At 42.1% G+C, this 15,102-nt stretch overlaps 1 protein-coding gene across 2 annotated transcripts in view; it reads right to left on the bottom strand.

Moving 5' to 3' along the window:
• The window catches only part of LOC144525546 (interleukin-1 receptor type 1-like), a 35,606-nt gene extending 34,323 nt beyond the window's left edge, over window positions 1-1,283 (bottom strand). For both annotated transcript variants that reach the window (XM_078262469.1, XM_078262470.1), the window contains exon 1: window positions 1,190-1,283. The gene's annotated coding sequence lies outside the window, so the exon portion shown is untranslated. The remainder of the gene's footprint in view (window positions 1-1,189) is intronic.
• Between the last annotated feature and the right edge of the window lie 13,819 nt (window positions 1,284-15,102).

The following is a 15,102-nucleotide window of genomic DNA, read 5'->3' as shown; positions in this document are numbered from 1 at the left end:
AGCAGGTGGGGCTGCTCCGTTCCCCCCGTGACTGACGCGCACACACACACAGACACACACACACACACGTCACAGACACACACGGGTGGATGCAGGAAAAACCAGAGATGAGACGACACAATGACGTAAATTGAGGACAGCTACGCTTGTTATTGTAAGTTAATGATAAGTCCAAGTCCAAGAGCTTTATCAAACCGTATGAATGTGTGTCCCAGGCCAGGTTAGGAAATTAACTAACAATGTAAAGATCAACAAGCCACTGACACATATGTTCAAATTTGATTCATTCAATACATTATTACTTTTTGTCTTAAATCCACCAGCCATTTTCATATTACACCAACATTTGTAGCATCCTGAGCCTTTTTGGTAAGGTTCCTAAGAAATCTCAGCTCAGAGTAGTTTTATTCTCCCCAAAACAAGTTTCCTTTTTATTTTTAAAGAACTATACAAAAAAAAAAAAGAATCACAACTTTCACTGTCTCCTGCAACTTCATTGCAACAAACATACAAAAGACATCGCAACTTTTATCGCAATTTTTTACAAAAGCTCCCGTGAAAAATCCTGGAGGGACTGGTTTATAGCATTATCTCTTTTAATGTGATAAAAACACTAAATAATAATTTTGACTATGTATTGTATTTAATTTACGGTGGTGTAAGGTGCTGGAAAAATCTTTAAAATGGACCTTGAAAGTGCTTCAAAAATGCTTGAATTTGACCTTGAAAAAGGTGTACGAACCCTGTGTAAATATTTAATTGCTGTGCTACAGCTGCAAAACGGAACCAATATTTAAAAATATCTAACATGCTCTCTTTTGGACCATCAGAATGAATGGATTTGAAATGGTGTAAAACAAGGACCCCCTCGAAAACGAGATGCTACATCTCAAGGGGTTATTCTAATAAAGAATTTCAAATGTGTAAGGCTATATCTTTTTTTTTTGGTCACTAGTTCTTAGTGCAGTTATGATTAATATAGTTTTTTGTTAAAATGCTGCAACTATTGGCTGCTGAGATGGCAACATGTACCCTACCTTCATCAAGGTTGATGAACTGATATTGTTATATAATACATTGATTAAATAAAGTGCAAGTCTTGTTGTACATCTGTGAGTTTCCAAATTAGACTCGGTTCAATGCAGTTTCAAATAAACATGGAGGAGTACAAATTAAACCACTTGCTTACCTTCTAAAATTGTGTGCTGACAGCTGGAGTGGATTCAGTCAGACTGTCTCGTTCGTCCCCTCTGCCTGGTTTTGCTTGCTAATCACTGATCTCTGTGATTGGTTGAGAGCAAGAACCACCCCCCCCACACACACACACACACACACACACACCACACAGACAGAATGGCACATTCATTGATTAACACACACTCCATTAGAATTTCCTTATCTACTCACAACATTGTATCAAAGAATTTGTGTGGGTGTGTGCGTTTTACTTGAGAACTTTAGTATATTAAGTGTATATAGATGTCATACATATTTACATATCTCAACAGACGTGTGTGTTTGTGACACACCAGGATGTGAGGTACATTTGCAGTAAAAGAACAAGAAACTGTATGTACACTGCTGTTCGATTAACATGTTGACAAAACTATGACTCTAGATAGTCTGACAGTCATATTTTGTAGGATGAAATTGTGACATATGAACACGATAAAGTAACTGATCACCAAAACGAAAAACACGACATTGAAAAATTACAACATTGGACTCAATTCAATTATACTAAATACTTTATTGTCCCTTTGGGGAAACGTTTCTTTGACTGTGGTGCTGACAACCTTAGCTGCACTTACAATAACAAGCACTGTTACCAATAAGACTTCCTGTGGTTTATGAAGAAACAATAGCAGCTAATGGACTTATAGATAGAAAACCTTTTAGGAAACTAGGCCTGATAAACAGTATGCATAGTGTGCTTTTCATTTACATATATCATCGAGTCTATCAACTTCTTTTCCTTGAATGCCATCAGAGTAATGCTTTAATGTGCTTTAATCTAAAATATTTATAACATAGTAGGCTATTAAACTAGATTATACTTTCCCTGTTTCCGTCGGACATTAAAGCTATAGAGATGGCTATACAGACAAATACATCCCAAGTTAGGAGTGAGTGAGTAAGTGCTTTTCAACATTTACGCACGACTGAATGACTTCATAACAGGGCTGCTCATTTTCAGTCTTGCCAGATCAGTTTCAGAACAACAGTTCAACATGTTTGTTAATCGTCCATTTTACAAAATGTTTTTCCTTTTGTGAAGGACCAGGGCCCAGGAAACTCTGACCTTCTCAGCCTTGATTGAAGTCAGTGGTATTCCCCGTTGAAATAAGGGATAGACCGATTATCGGGCCGTTTTTTTTGGCAGATTATCTGTATCAGTGTTTTATTTGCCTGATAACCGATAAAGTTACTACAGCTCAGTGTCTGTCCCTCTGCTCTGGTTTCACTCACCACTGAGTCTGACTTAATGTCCCGCACACAACACTATCTTGAATTTTGTAACATTCCAAAATCTTAATTTTGACTTAAAGATTTTCATATTCACTGTATATGCATGTTGGTTCCAAATATCGGTTATTGGTTTCATTAACTACTAATAATCGGAATCGGTATCAGCCTTGAAAAACCTGTATCAGTCAATCCCTAGTTGAAATATTACAAATAAATATAAACGTATGTGCAACTTAAGTGTGAAATGTTTATAGTACCATTTGTGTGACATGCTGTTGTGTTCTTTAACCCCCCAATGTGGCACAAGTATATTTAACAATTATTGTTTTCCGTCAGATCGTTTAAAGATCTCGACATTTCCAACCGCACTTAAAAGCAGCTTCATTTCACGGAGAAAGAGAGATAAGAAAACAGATGGAAACAGTCAGCTGTTACACAAACTCCTGAGAGCCTGGCTACTCCACATAGCATTCAGGGATGGGAGGAAAACGTGCTTTTTTTTTTTTTATTATTTTTTCCCTTTATTCTATAGTGACAGGGGAAAGACAGGAAAGGGTGAGAGAGATGGGGATGACACACAGCAAAGGGCAGCAGGTCAGATTTGAACCTATGCTGCTGCAGGACTCAACCTGGGTGAGCTAGAGGCCGCCCCAACGTGCTCTCGTTTATTAGCATTTCTTTAAACCAATCACAATCGTCTTGGGCGGTGCTAAGCACCGGAGAAAAGCCGCGGTCCCACTGCAAAATAGTTGTTTTAGTCATGCAACAGAAAACTCAGATTGGACAGATAGTCTAGCTAGCTGTCTGGATTTACCCTGCAGAGATCTGAGAAAAGGTTAATCATAGTCCTCATAAATTGACCAGAGTTTAAAATGCCAACGCAAAGGAAGCCCAAGGCAACGGATATCCGGCCTAAATGAGTGAAATCTGGCGATTTTCCATCGGCAACGGAGCAATCCCGGAAGTGGAACGTCAAGGATATAGACTACACTATTACCAATGCATTATAAGAATTATTAGAGAACCGAATGTCTAGAGAAAGTAGAATCTGGCCTAATTATATTTTAATTTTATTTTCGAAGTTATCTGTTGTAATTATGGCTGATACTGAGGCAGGGCCATCACAGAAAAGAAGGAAATTAAACGACGAACAACTAAAAGCTAAAAGGGAAAGTGAAAGACGACGGGTGAAACCGAGTCAATCTCGGTCGGGCTTTTTACAGATGGAGACAATTACGGATTGTAAATGATTAAAAAACATCCCCGAATTGGCCCTCAGGTATAAAAAAAACTTTACAATGCACAATGTGGTTGTACGCCAGTAGCCTAGATTAAATTACGTCCCCCTTCCATTTAGCACACTCTTTATTCCTTTTAGTCCATGTTGGCCTACTATTTTCTTTTCCCTTGTCCCCCTGTACTTGTGTAAAATGTCCTTGGGGTTCTCACAATACATCTAAAGTAGGCTAAGTTACCGTATGCAGCACTTGAAATGCAACGATGCATCTGTAACTTATTCTCTTATTGTAAATTATTGATTTTCTGAGTTATACAGCACTGTAAAGAAAAGATCTTTAAGAGAGCAGGTGTGGTAAAAACACAAACACTTTTGTCTAAAGCGGTCGCTAGAATCAACACAAACTGAAAGTTACATATAGCCACTTTAAACAAACATTTGAACTGGTGGGGATATGCATGGCAGGTTATTTCAGTGCCACATGCGTCTGAGCATTCCTGCATGTGAACGACCGTGTACATTGTAACATTACATTTTAATTGAAAAAAGACATACCTCATGATTTATGTCCAATGCCAGCATGCAGTGCCAATGGAGGAAGTAGTATGTGGAGCAGATTGTAAAGGTGTGAATGTGAGGGTGAGAAATGGGAGTGTAGCTAGTCCAACTTACATGCAGGAGATCAAAGTTCATGTAACGTGAGGGTTCGGTATGTGGTGGTGGATCACTCTTTATGAGAATAAACAGTAGGATGGAGACGGATGACTTTCTCATGCGGTACTTTACTGAACACCCCTCACAACAACAACACTTCCTCGATCGGACCTTCCACGTGACTGAACTAACCAATCAGAAGGGAGAACTTAGACTGAGGTAAATGTGAGGGAATCAGAAAGGGACATTCAACAGAATATCCTGACTGTGTTAAACATGTAAATATGTAACTAATAATTGTGTAACATAAGTATGTAAATGATTAACTGATTGACCTTTCAAATATGAATTAACTCCACTTCTAAACCTTACATTTCCTCCCCCTCCCACAAAAGAAACGTCCCCGTTTTACATCAAATACAACAGCAATCAAGTAAACAAACAAGCAACTGTAAACAACAAAGCAACTGTGTCACTTCAAAACATAGTCCTTAAGGAATCTGGGAGGCCTAACTGGACGTTTTCCAGGGCGTAGCAAAAAACCAGCACCTCGAGGAGTGGAAGAGGGGACAGTGTCAAACTGGCGTACTGGGCCAGAGGGGGGGGCAGACCAAGACTGAATCAGGGGAGAGCGGGATTGGGGCTGGCCAGTAGAAGGGGCCAATGAGGGAGTACTGCTGTGGCCAGATAAGTTGTAGCTCTTTGTGGCTGCCAACTTTGAAGGCTTAAAGGGCAAAGCACCTGACAATGCAGTCAAACAAGGGAGTTGAGGCTGCAAAGAGTCACATGTAGGTGTCTCATGCCCACGATCTGGCACAGGAGCATGGTAGGGTCTGAGACGGTTGTAGTGGACAATCTGGGACTCATCAGCCTGATCCAGGAGGTAGTGAATCCTATATGTCACTCCAGGAGAATCCACATCAGATCCAAGGCACTCCAATATTTCAAATGGGCCTTTCCAGTGAGGAGCAAGTTTTTGTTTTGCTGTAGTGGGGTCATTTAACCAGACAAGGTCTCCGGGAACATAGGGAGTGTGCTTAACACTCTTGTCATACTGTCGTTTCTGCTGATTGTGGGCCCGATCTCTGTTCCATGCAGCCGAACTGAAAGCGGACTTAAGTTTCTGCGTCAATTGTGCAACATAGTCAGCAGGAGAACCCGTAGTAGACATAGATGGTGTGTTGTTAGGTAACAGCATGTCAGCAGGCATCCTGGCTTCATGACCATGTGTGAGGAAGAATGGTGTGAAACCTGTTGTGGAGTGAGGATTGGTATTGTAAGCCAAAGCAACTTGGTTAAGGCAGTCATCCCATTCACCAGGCTGTTGAAGAAGTGTCTTGGCTAACTGATCAATAAGTGTCCTGTTGAACCTCTCAATCATGCCATCACACTGAGGATGATATGGGCTGGTTCGTGTTTTCAGCACGCCCAGCAGTTCACACAGATGTTTCACCAGGTCAGACTCAAACTGACGTCCCTGATCAGTATGAAGCATCATGTCACGATGCCATGTTCACAGACGAAGTTTTCAAACAGACATTTTGCAACTGTTATGGAGCGCTGGTCTGGGATGGCATAGAGGTTGACATACTTGGAGAAATAATCTTGGACAACAAGCACATACCTGTTTCCACGACTTGTGATGGGGAGCTCAAGTATGTCCGCTGCGACCTTCTGGAATGGCTCCGTAGCAACAGTTGTTCTCATTGGAGCTCTCCGATGAGGTGTGGGACTCCGTCTTGCATCACATGGAGTAAATTGCTTACACCACATCTTGATGTCACGTGACATAAAGGGCCAATAGCACCGTTGCTGAGCACGTTTCAGGACTTTATCAGCAGATAGATGACCAGTTCATCATTTGATGGAGCACTGATTTTGTGGATGGGTTGAAACCTTTACGGCAGAGTACACCATTATGAAAGGTAAGTCTGTGGAACTCGTGCCAAAGTGCCTTCTCAGCAAGTGTGCGTTTTTTCATACGCCAGTATGGTGGTTTCTGTCCTTTAACTTTCCAGCTAATTACCTCTGACAGTATGGAGTCTTGCTGTTGTTCTTTTTTAAAATCATCTTCAGGGAGCTGAAGCACAAATGTGGAGAAGACAGACTGTGAAACACACTGTGAGGAGGTTGGAGGAGGCTGTGTTCCAGTCAGGTTACAGCAAACCGGCTGTGTATCAGTACTGCAGAGACTGTGATGTACAGAACTGACAGGACTAGACAGACTTACAGGACTTAGACTAGAATGTCTCTTGTCAGAGCGTGGATTACCGGGAGCACTGGAGAAGGTGCTCTGCTCTGCTGGTCTGATGTCAGCAGGGCGACGTGACATTGCATCTGCATTGAGGTGACTGTGGCCATCCTTGTGAATTACAGTCCATTCAAAAGGATCAAGTTCAAGAGCCCAGCGTGCACGACGACCAGTTCTGTCATTGTCAATAGGTATCTTTCTGAGACCAAGGAGAGGTTTGTGGTCAGTGACAATAACAAAGGGCTGTTTGTAAAGATAGTGGCGGAAATGTCGCACGGCCTAGACAATGGCCCAGAGTTCTCTATCATATGTTGACCATTTTCTTTCTGCTTTTGTGAGGACATGACTAGCGTAAGCAATCACTTTTTCTTGATTCCCTTGTCTCTGAGCAAGCACAGCACCAATAGCAGAGCCTGAAGCATCTGTGTAGAGAGAGAATGGCACAGTAAAGTCAGGGAATGCAACCACTGGAGGGTTTGTAAGTGCATGCTTCAGGTAAGTGAATGCATCCTGACATTGAAAAGGTGCATTCTTCTCTGTGAGGGCATGTAGGGGGACATTGTGATGTGCAAAGCTTCTGATAAACTTGCGGTAATATGAACAAAGTCCAAGAAATGCTCTTACTTCTGTAGCTGACCGTGGAATAGGCCAGTCTTGAACACTTTTCACATTGCGCGGGTCTGGCTGAATGCCGTCTTTGGATACAACATGGTCCAGAAACTGTACCTGATCTCTGGCAAAACAGCATTTTGAGGGATTCAGCTTCAGGCCACTTGACTGGAATCCGGAGAGAATTTCTTCCAGGTGCTGGAGATGTTCACTAAAAGAGCGGCTGTAGATGAGGACATCATCCAAATACACTAGACAGGTTTTCCATGGGAGACCTCGAAGTACCATTTCCATCAAGCGCTGGCATGTCGCTGGAGCATTGGTGAGACCCATTGGCATAACTTTAAAGTGATAAAGGCCACTACCAGTTGTGAATGCTGTCTTTTCGCGGTCTTCCTCATCCAGCTCAACTTGCCAATAGCCATGTTGCAGGTCCATTGTGGAGAACCAGGCAGAGCCCGATAAAGCATCGTCGACTCTTGGAAGAGGGTGGGAATCCTTGATTGTCACTGCATTGAGTTTTCTGTAGTCCAGGCAGAAACGCCATGTGCCATTCTTCTTGCGCACCAAAACAACTGGCGCAGCCCAGGGACTGTAGCTTTCCTCAATGACATCTGCTTTAAACAGGTTTTCAACTTGAGTCTGTATTTCAGCTCTCTGTTCTGGTGTCACTCTGTAGGCTCTCTGCTTAATTGGTGTGGCATCACCGGTGCGGATTTGATGCCTGATGATGCTCGTGTGACCTCTGTCCTCGAAGTGTTTACTGAATACTGCTGAGTATTTCTGAAGCAATGACTTCAGAGACTGAACTTGGGAAGGTGACAGATCGCTGTCATTTATCTGGACAGATGGAGCTAAATCATGTACAAGGGAGGTTGCACAACATGTCCCTTCACCCGATATGTCAACAGATGAAGCCGAATGAAATTCACCCAGGTGTTGACCTGAATGCAGCTCAATGTCATCCCTGGAGGGATTTAAGATTCGAACAACAGTTGTGCCATTTCGAACCTCACTAAGAGAATGTGCCACAATGATGTCACACGATGGATTGGGCATGAGAACACCACAGTAGTCAGTTGGCATGGGAGAAGCAGGTGTGGCTGCTGACACAGGCTGTGATGAGGGTTTCACTCATAGCTGGAATCTTAGTGGGCGCTAGCACAGACACATTACAGCAGGCGGCCACTTCATGTCCTTTGGGTAGGAGAGGAATTTTCATGTCCCAAAGTTGCAGCATTTTGTGTTTGAGGTCAAGGAGGGCATGGCGTTTCCGCAGAAAATCGAAACCAAGAATGACTGGCTGGCAAGCACCTCTGAGAATTTCAAAGTCCTGTTGCCATACCTGACTTCCAAGTCTGATCCCAATTGTTAACTTGCCTAAAATGTCCAGGCACTGTCCATTGACTGAGCGAGCTGGCAGAGAGGAGGGTGTCATGGGGCGTTTTCTCAATGCTGGGTGAGAGTTACGAAAATCTTCGCTCACAATGGAGACAGTAGAACCAGAGTCAATTAAAGTGCACACTTCAATGCCCTCAAAAATAGCCAGGATTGTAGAAGAGACAGAATCATCAGGTTGTGAGTCATTCTTGTCAGGCATTAACTTGGGGGAATCATTCCGGGGCTGTGAGACAGTAGCTGATGTTTGCCCCTCAACAGCAGCTAAGGGAAGTTTCCCTGACGGTTGGAGCCAGAGTGTGGATATCTTTCAGGAGACTGGAAGCGAACACTGCCTCTAGTGTGTGGACTTGCATCTCTGTTTCTCTGTGGAGCAGGACTAGGGCTGCGTCTGTATCTGTCATCATTGTCATGGCGACCATACCTGGAGTGCTGATAGGACTGGCGTGAGGGAGAGCGATGCCGGTCACGTCTGTCAATGTCATGCCACTGGCGGTCACTCTGAACAACAGAGGGAGGAGGACAACGTTCATAGCAGGACCCTGAATCACGACCATGATGCTGGTCAGGTAAGTAATTGTCTCTGCTGTGTTGTCTGTTATGGTAGGGTTGTGGAGAGACACTGCGTGCACTGTATCGAGCATCGTTGGAGGAAAACCTTTCAGGTTTGGAGTCTACACGCTGAGCCAGGTAACTGTGTTTCTCTCGTAACAGGTATACTTGACTTTGTTTAGGTGTTTTAGGTTTAGGACGAACCATAGCTACCTGCTACTGACCCTGCAGTCGTCAGTTGGAGCGCTGCACGTGCTCTCTCACAGCGGCTGGCAATACGCAGGGCTTCCTCAAGATCCTCAGCACCCATCTCATGGACTTTTGACTGAAGATTTGGGTCCAAGCCAGCAACAAAGCGGCAACATTTTTCACCCTCTAGTGCATTGTGGTCATAGGTGGGAAAGGCTTCTAGTACAAGACGAGTGATGTCAGCACTGTATACATCCAAACTTTCACCTGGTTTACGAGGTCGAGCATTCACATGTGTCTGGAAGAATGGCAGGGAGTATATTGGTCCAAAAACGTCCCTGAGTCTCTCCTTTACTGAATCATAGTCCCTCTGGGTCGAAGAAGGAAGGCTGTCCCAATACAGAAATGCAGCATTTGCTAGGCGAGTAGGGAGGACGGAGGCCATCACTGCAGGCAGATCCGTATCAGTTGAATTCATAGCCTGCACTGTCACTTCAAAGCATCAAGACCAACTTGTGAATGATTCAGTCCCATCTCCTTTAAAAGCAGGTGGAAGATCAATTTTCAGGGCACTGAAGACAGCATGTGTGGCTAGAGAAGCAGCACCTGTCCCTATAGCACCTTGCCGTCGTTGTGAGGGAGGAGACTGCAGCACAGCTTCACTTTCATCAGCCGACATGGTGACAAAATGTCCAGTTCAAAAATCACGTCAGGTAGAAAAAAATAAAAAATACTGCAAAAGTCCATTAATATCTCCAAACTAGTTTGTAGTCAATCCACTGCTCTCAAAGAGTGTAAAATCCAGATGGCACAAAAAGTGACTACATCCACAGTTCGTAGGAATAAAACTCACCAAATGCGCAAAGACCACCAAAATAACACCACGCTGCCACCAAATGTAACGTGAGGATTTCTCTATGTGGTGGTGGATCACTCTTTATGAGAATAAACTGTAGGATGGAGACTGATGACTTTCTCATGCGGTACTTTACTGAACACCCCTCACAACAACGACACTTCCTCGATCGGACCTTCCACGTGACTGAACTAACCAATCAGAAGGGAGAACTTAGACTGAGGTAAATGTGAGGGAATCAGAAAGGGACATTCAACAGAATATCCTGACTGTGTTAAATATGTAAACATGTAAATATGTAACTAATAATTGTGTAACATAAGTATGTAAATGATTAACTGACTAAACATTGTAAATACATTTCTAGTAAATTAACTAAAATATAAATTATATTAAATTCTGAGCCTTACACCTTTCAAATATGAATTAACTCCACTTCTAAACCTTACATTCACATCCTATCACAGAAGTTTGAATTAACGCTCGCCTTTTTATTAATTCACAAGTGTTTTTGCTGCCTAAACCTAAGCATACTAACCATAATTTATATGCCATAACCACTAAACTACCTTACCTTAACTATAACATGTGTGCCATGTGCATGTGTAAGTCATAAAAGTAAGAGTTTTAAAAATGTAGGCGTTGGATGTAAAACATTTTTTTTAAATAACCTCCTTTCCTTCTTCCCTGGAGAAGAGAAGCTGTTTTTGCAGGTCATAAATCAAAAAGCTAACTTTGTCCTGATGGTGGCGCTAGTGTCTGTGAAGTCAGTGGTAGGTATACTAAAGTTTCCTATTTTTATCTTATTTTGACACTTGCTTTCTACACTTACCTCACTTCCTGTACCTCACTTCCTTTCCTCCCCTGTCTTCACAACTGATTGGCTTTTGTTTCCACCCTAATTACCTGATTGAGTTCACCTGGTCACTCCTTATGTAAAGACTGCACTCCAACCCAGTCAGCCTTTTGCTACACCTTCACATGGGGCGGCAGCTGATTCTCCAACCCATGTGTTTCTGTTCTGTCCTCTTCTGTTGTTATCCATTATCATTTGCCTCACCACCTTTTATTGAATAAATCTTCATTGAATGGACTGAACTTCTCTGTGGCTTAATCATGCTTCTGACCAATGCCCCATGACGATGGCAATCAACCTCTAAAACTGAACCCTGCTTAACAGTAGGGCTTCCCTCTCTTAGTCGATAAGTCGATAAATTGGTCTTAGTTGATTAAGATTTCTTTAGTCGCTTAGTCATTTTTTATGTTTTTTTCATGCTGAATAACCAACCCATTTCCAGGAAACTTATGAGCACATCTCTGGTAACCACACGCTTAAAAGTAGTGCTTTTGCATGCTTCTTTGTGAATAAACTCTGCTTTATGGATCTGTTGATTAAATCAACTAATCAAAAGATTAGTTGATTGATCACATATGAGTGTTCGTCGACTAAGAATTTATTTGGTCGAGGACAGCCGTAGTCAGTTGACAGTAACACATGAACTAAGATTAGGAGAGGACATACTGTAGGGGCTTTTTAGGATGGGAAATCAGGTATCACATTCAGTCAGCTCTACTTGAGGGTCTGGGATAAGCGCGTCCTTACTTATCACATATGAATTATAAATTGTCAAAACAAAAAACTGCTGCAAAACTGTTGACAAAAAGCAACTAAACCTACCCATCCACCACCTGTCCCAAGTCTTATTGCTACAGCAGTATGCCATATAATGATATTTTAGACAATAGTGTGTTTTGAACTTTGGTGAAGGTCATTTGCTCTCTTAATATAACACTGCTCCAAAAGCCATAAATCCATAAATAATTGGGTTTTGTGGTTTGGGAAGAACTTGGCTGGGACCAAGTTAGGCTTTATTACTCTACATCAGTGTTGGACCACGCTGATGCTCTTGTGGCTGAATTGGACCGAATCCCTGCAGCCCTGCCGGTTCCAAAAATCTGGGGCGCGTTTCTGGAAGGAGGTTTAACAAACTCTGAGTCCAACCCTGATCTCTGAGTTGATTTACCCTGAGATGGGAAACTCTGAGTTTTTGGTTCCAGAACAGCCAATTTGAGTTCGTTCAATCAACTCAGAGTAGGTTCACTCAGAGTTAAGCGTGTGCACCACCATTATAAAAAGGCAGCATGAATGGAGCCATGATACTACGATTCACCATGGTAACAACCACAAACAAACTGGTCGGCGGAAATACTCATGCGCACATACAGCGAGTTTGAATATATATTTCGTTAAAAAAGCAACACAGCAGCTGCTGCAAAAGAGAGTGAATTTGCGTGGGAGAAAATTGTTGCTAGAGTAAATGCGTAAGTTCCAATATAGTGTATTAATATTATATGTAATCATAAGTATAATATTACTGGTGAAATGGTATTGAACCTATAATCTATTTCATTTAGGTGCAATCCTGCGGGTGAAAAAGTCCTAGGCCTACTAAGCCCATTCTGAGGCTACAGCACCATCATTAACAGAATTATAACTTATAATCTTTTATTTCAAAGGTTTTACATCATTCACCTGCAATACTGTGGAACTCCTTTTTAATGGCTCTTACTGGTTTGTGTCCTATGGAACACTACAAAAACGTTTAAAACACGTTTCAGAGCGAGTCATACTCTTCTGACGGCGCTTTGCTATACAGTGGCTTTACTAATATGCCCCGCATCACCAATGTTGTAAAGAAAACTGCCGTTTGCAAAAAAACGTAATGCGACACAATTAATCTGGGATGTTGAGCATGTCCACGATGGGTGACGTTAGTGATATGAGGACGGATAAGGTTATGTAGCCTACATAACTGATAGACTGGAAAGAAAAACGATACCGCTCAAATAGGTAATTATCTGGAAATGAAAATGCATCTATAGTCGGGGCCTCAATATCATGTCCCGACGTATGTTTAACTAACGAAGTAATGCAGCTTCTTCATCAACGGGATCGTCGACGAAAGGAAATGCCATGTTTTGAGAAATAAAACGTTTTATAGTCTGCCTAACATGGTTAATAAACCAACCCTGTTTTTTTATTCATGCAGATAACAAACTGCATTAAAATGCGCCTGATACAGACTGAATGAATGAATGAGGAAATGAAAGAGCGCTGTGTCAGAGGGAGGAGACTGAGAGAAACTCGAGGTTTCTTGAAAAAAACCTGCTCCCGACCAGGTTAGGTTAACAGGCTCAGTTACCATAGTAACTGACTCTGAGGTTAAGATACCTCTCTTTCTGAAACGGGCTGGAGTTACCCCTCTCTCTCAGGTTTGATTAACCTCCCTTTCTGAAACCGAAACCCAGAGTTTCCCTCATCTCAGGGTTAACAAACTCAGTTTTCACTAAACCTGCTTTCTGAAACAGACCCCAGGGGTCTTCACTGTTTTCAGGCCAAGGACCCCTTAGCTGAAAGAGAGAAGGAGCAGGGACCCCCACTACATGTTGTATAACATTGAATTGCCTTTACACATACTGTACCTTTTTATGGTATTAGCTTTGCTAATAATATGTTGGACTCATTGGATTTTTTTTCTTCTTTTAAATGAGTCCCTGCAGTAACTCTTAAGGACCCCCTAAGGGTCCAGGACCCCCTGTTGAAGATCTCCGCTTTAGAGTCATTGCTCAGAAGTTAAAAACCTGTGTGCAGATGTTCAGCAAATTATAATGTGTATTTGTGTCACAGTTGGCAAAATCTTCAGTGAAATTTGAAAAATTGTATTTGTCCCAAAACAAATGTCTGGTTTTAGACCGTATAGAGCAAGAGATGAACAAAAATGAAAACAAGTAAAGGTGCAGGATGCCAAAGATATACTGAGATAAAACGACAAAGATAAGAAAACAAGTTTCTCTGAAAGGCTGAACAGGAAATGTTTGTGCGTGATTCATAGAATCTTTCAGGAAGGGTGAATTTAGTTTTTTTGTGCTAGAAGGTTCTAACTTAAAAAGCCTGTAGGAACAGACTGAACAACAAAAGTCTGCTGAGTGGATTTGGATATCTAATTTTAAAATATTCTAAAACAAACTGTGATTCAATACTCTGTTAAATTACCCATTACACTTGTTTATGTGGTGTTGTTTTTGGCCTGTGTGTGTCAGTCAGTGCATTTAAATGCAGTTTAAAACAAATTACATTCGGGTTAAGGCACTACCACAATTTCTCAAACGCCATGTAAACACCTTACCCCGGTTAAAATCGGAGTTTGCATAACCCGTTTAACAGACCTAGAGAACTACTTCAGTAACCGGGGTATTCCTCCATGTATACACCTTAACCGGGCTATGATCGGGTTAAGCGTTTGCGCATGCTTCAACTGCCCCTTCCAACTTTGAGTGGTTTTTGAACCGGAAATTATCTGTCAACGCTATTTTTTTTACAAATTAGACCATACAACAAAACAGCGATGCCCGAATCAGCGGGCCATCAGCAGCAAAGAGCCTGCGGCCCATCTGTTTTACTACCCGCAGAGGCAGCAGCGGACACCTGGAGACAACAGACCAATGGAAAAAGTTGTCATCCAAGGAACCGCGCACAACTTCAAGTGAATATATTTGTGAAACTGAGAAATGTTTGGGACTGTAAAATGTGAATCCACAAGGGAGAAGCATCATAAAACTTATTTTTGTCATGCCATTTTCTTATTAAATCTTTTTGTTAATCTTCATTGGACCCAGCCTCTCTTTCCTCAAAATTCAAGAAAACGCAACACCTGTCAAGTGAAAAATAAGTTGTATAAGAGAGAAATTGGTCAGTTACCAGCAACAAACCTGTGGCTCATCAGTGCAGCGTCTTAAGCTGTGACTGCTCTCTGTTCGGCGCCGGATAGTTAAGTCTAGTCACGTAGGTGAACGTCCAGCTTGAATCTGTCTCTGTATCTTTTTGTA

The sequence above is a fragment of the Sander vitreus genome, chromosome 11 (assembly GCF_031162955.1).
Source record: "Sander vitreus isolate 19-12246 chromosome 11, sanVit1, whole genome shotgun sequence".
Lineage (NCBI taxonomy): Eukaryota > Metazoa > Chordata > Actinopteri > Perciformes > Percidae > Sander > Sander vitreus.
Note: the sequence above shows the minus strand (reverse complement) of the source record. Positions and strands in the feature narration are given on the sequence as shown.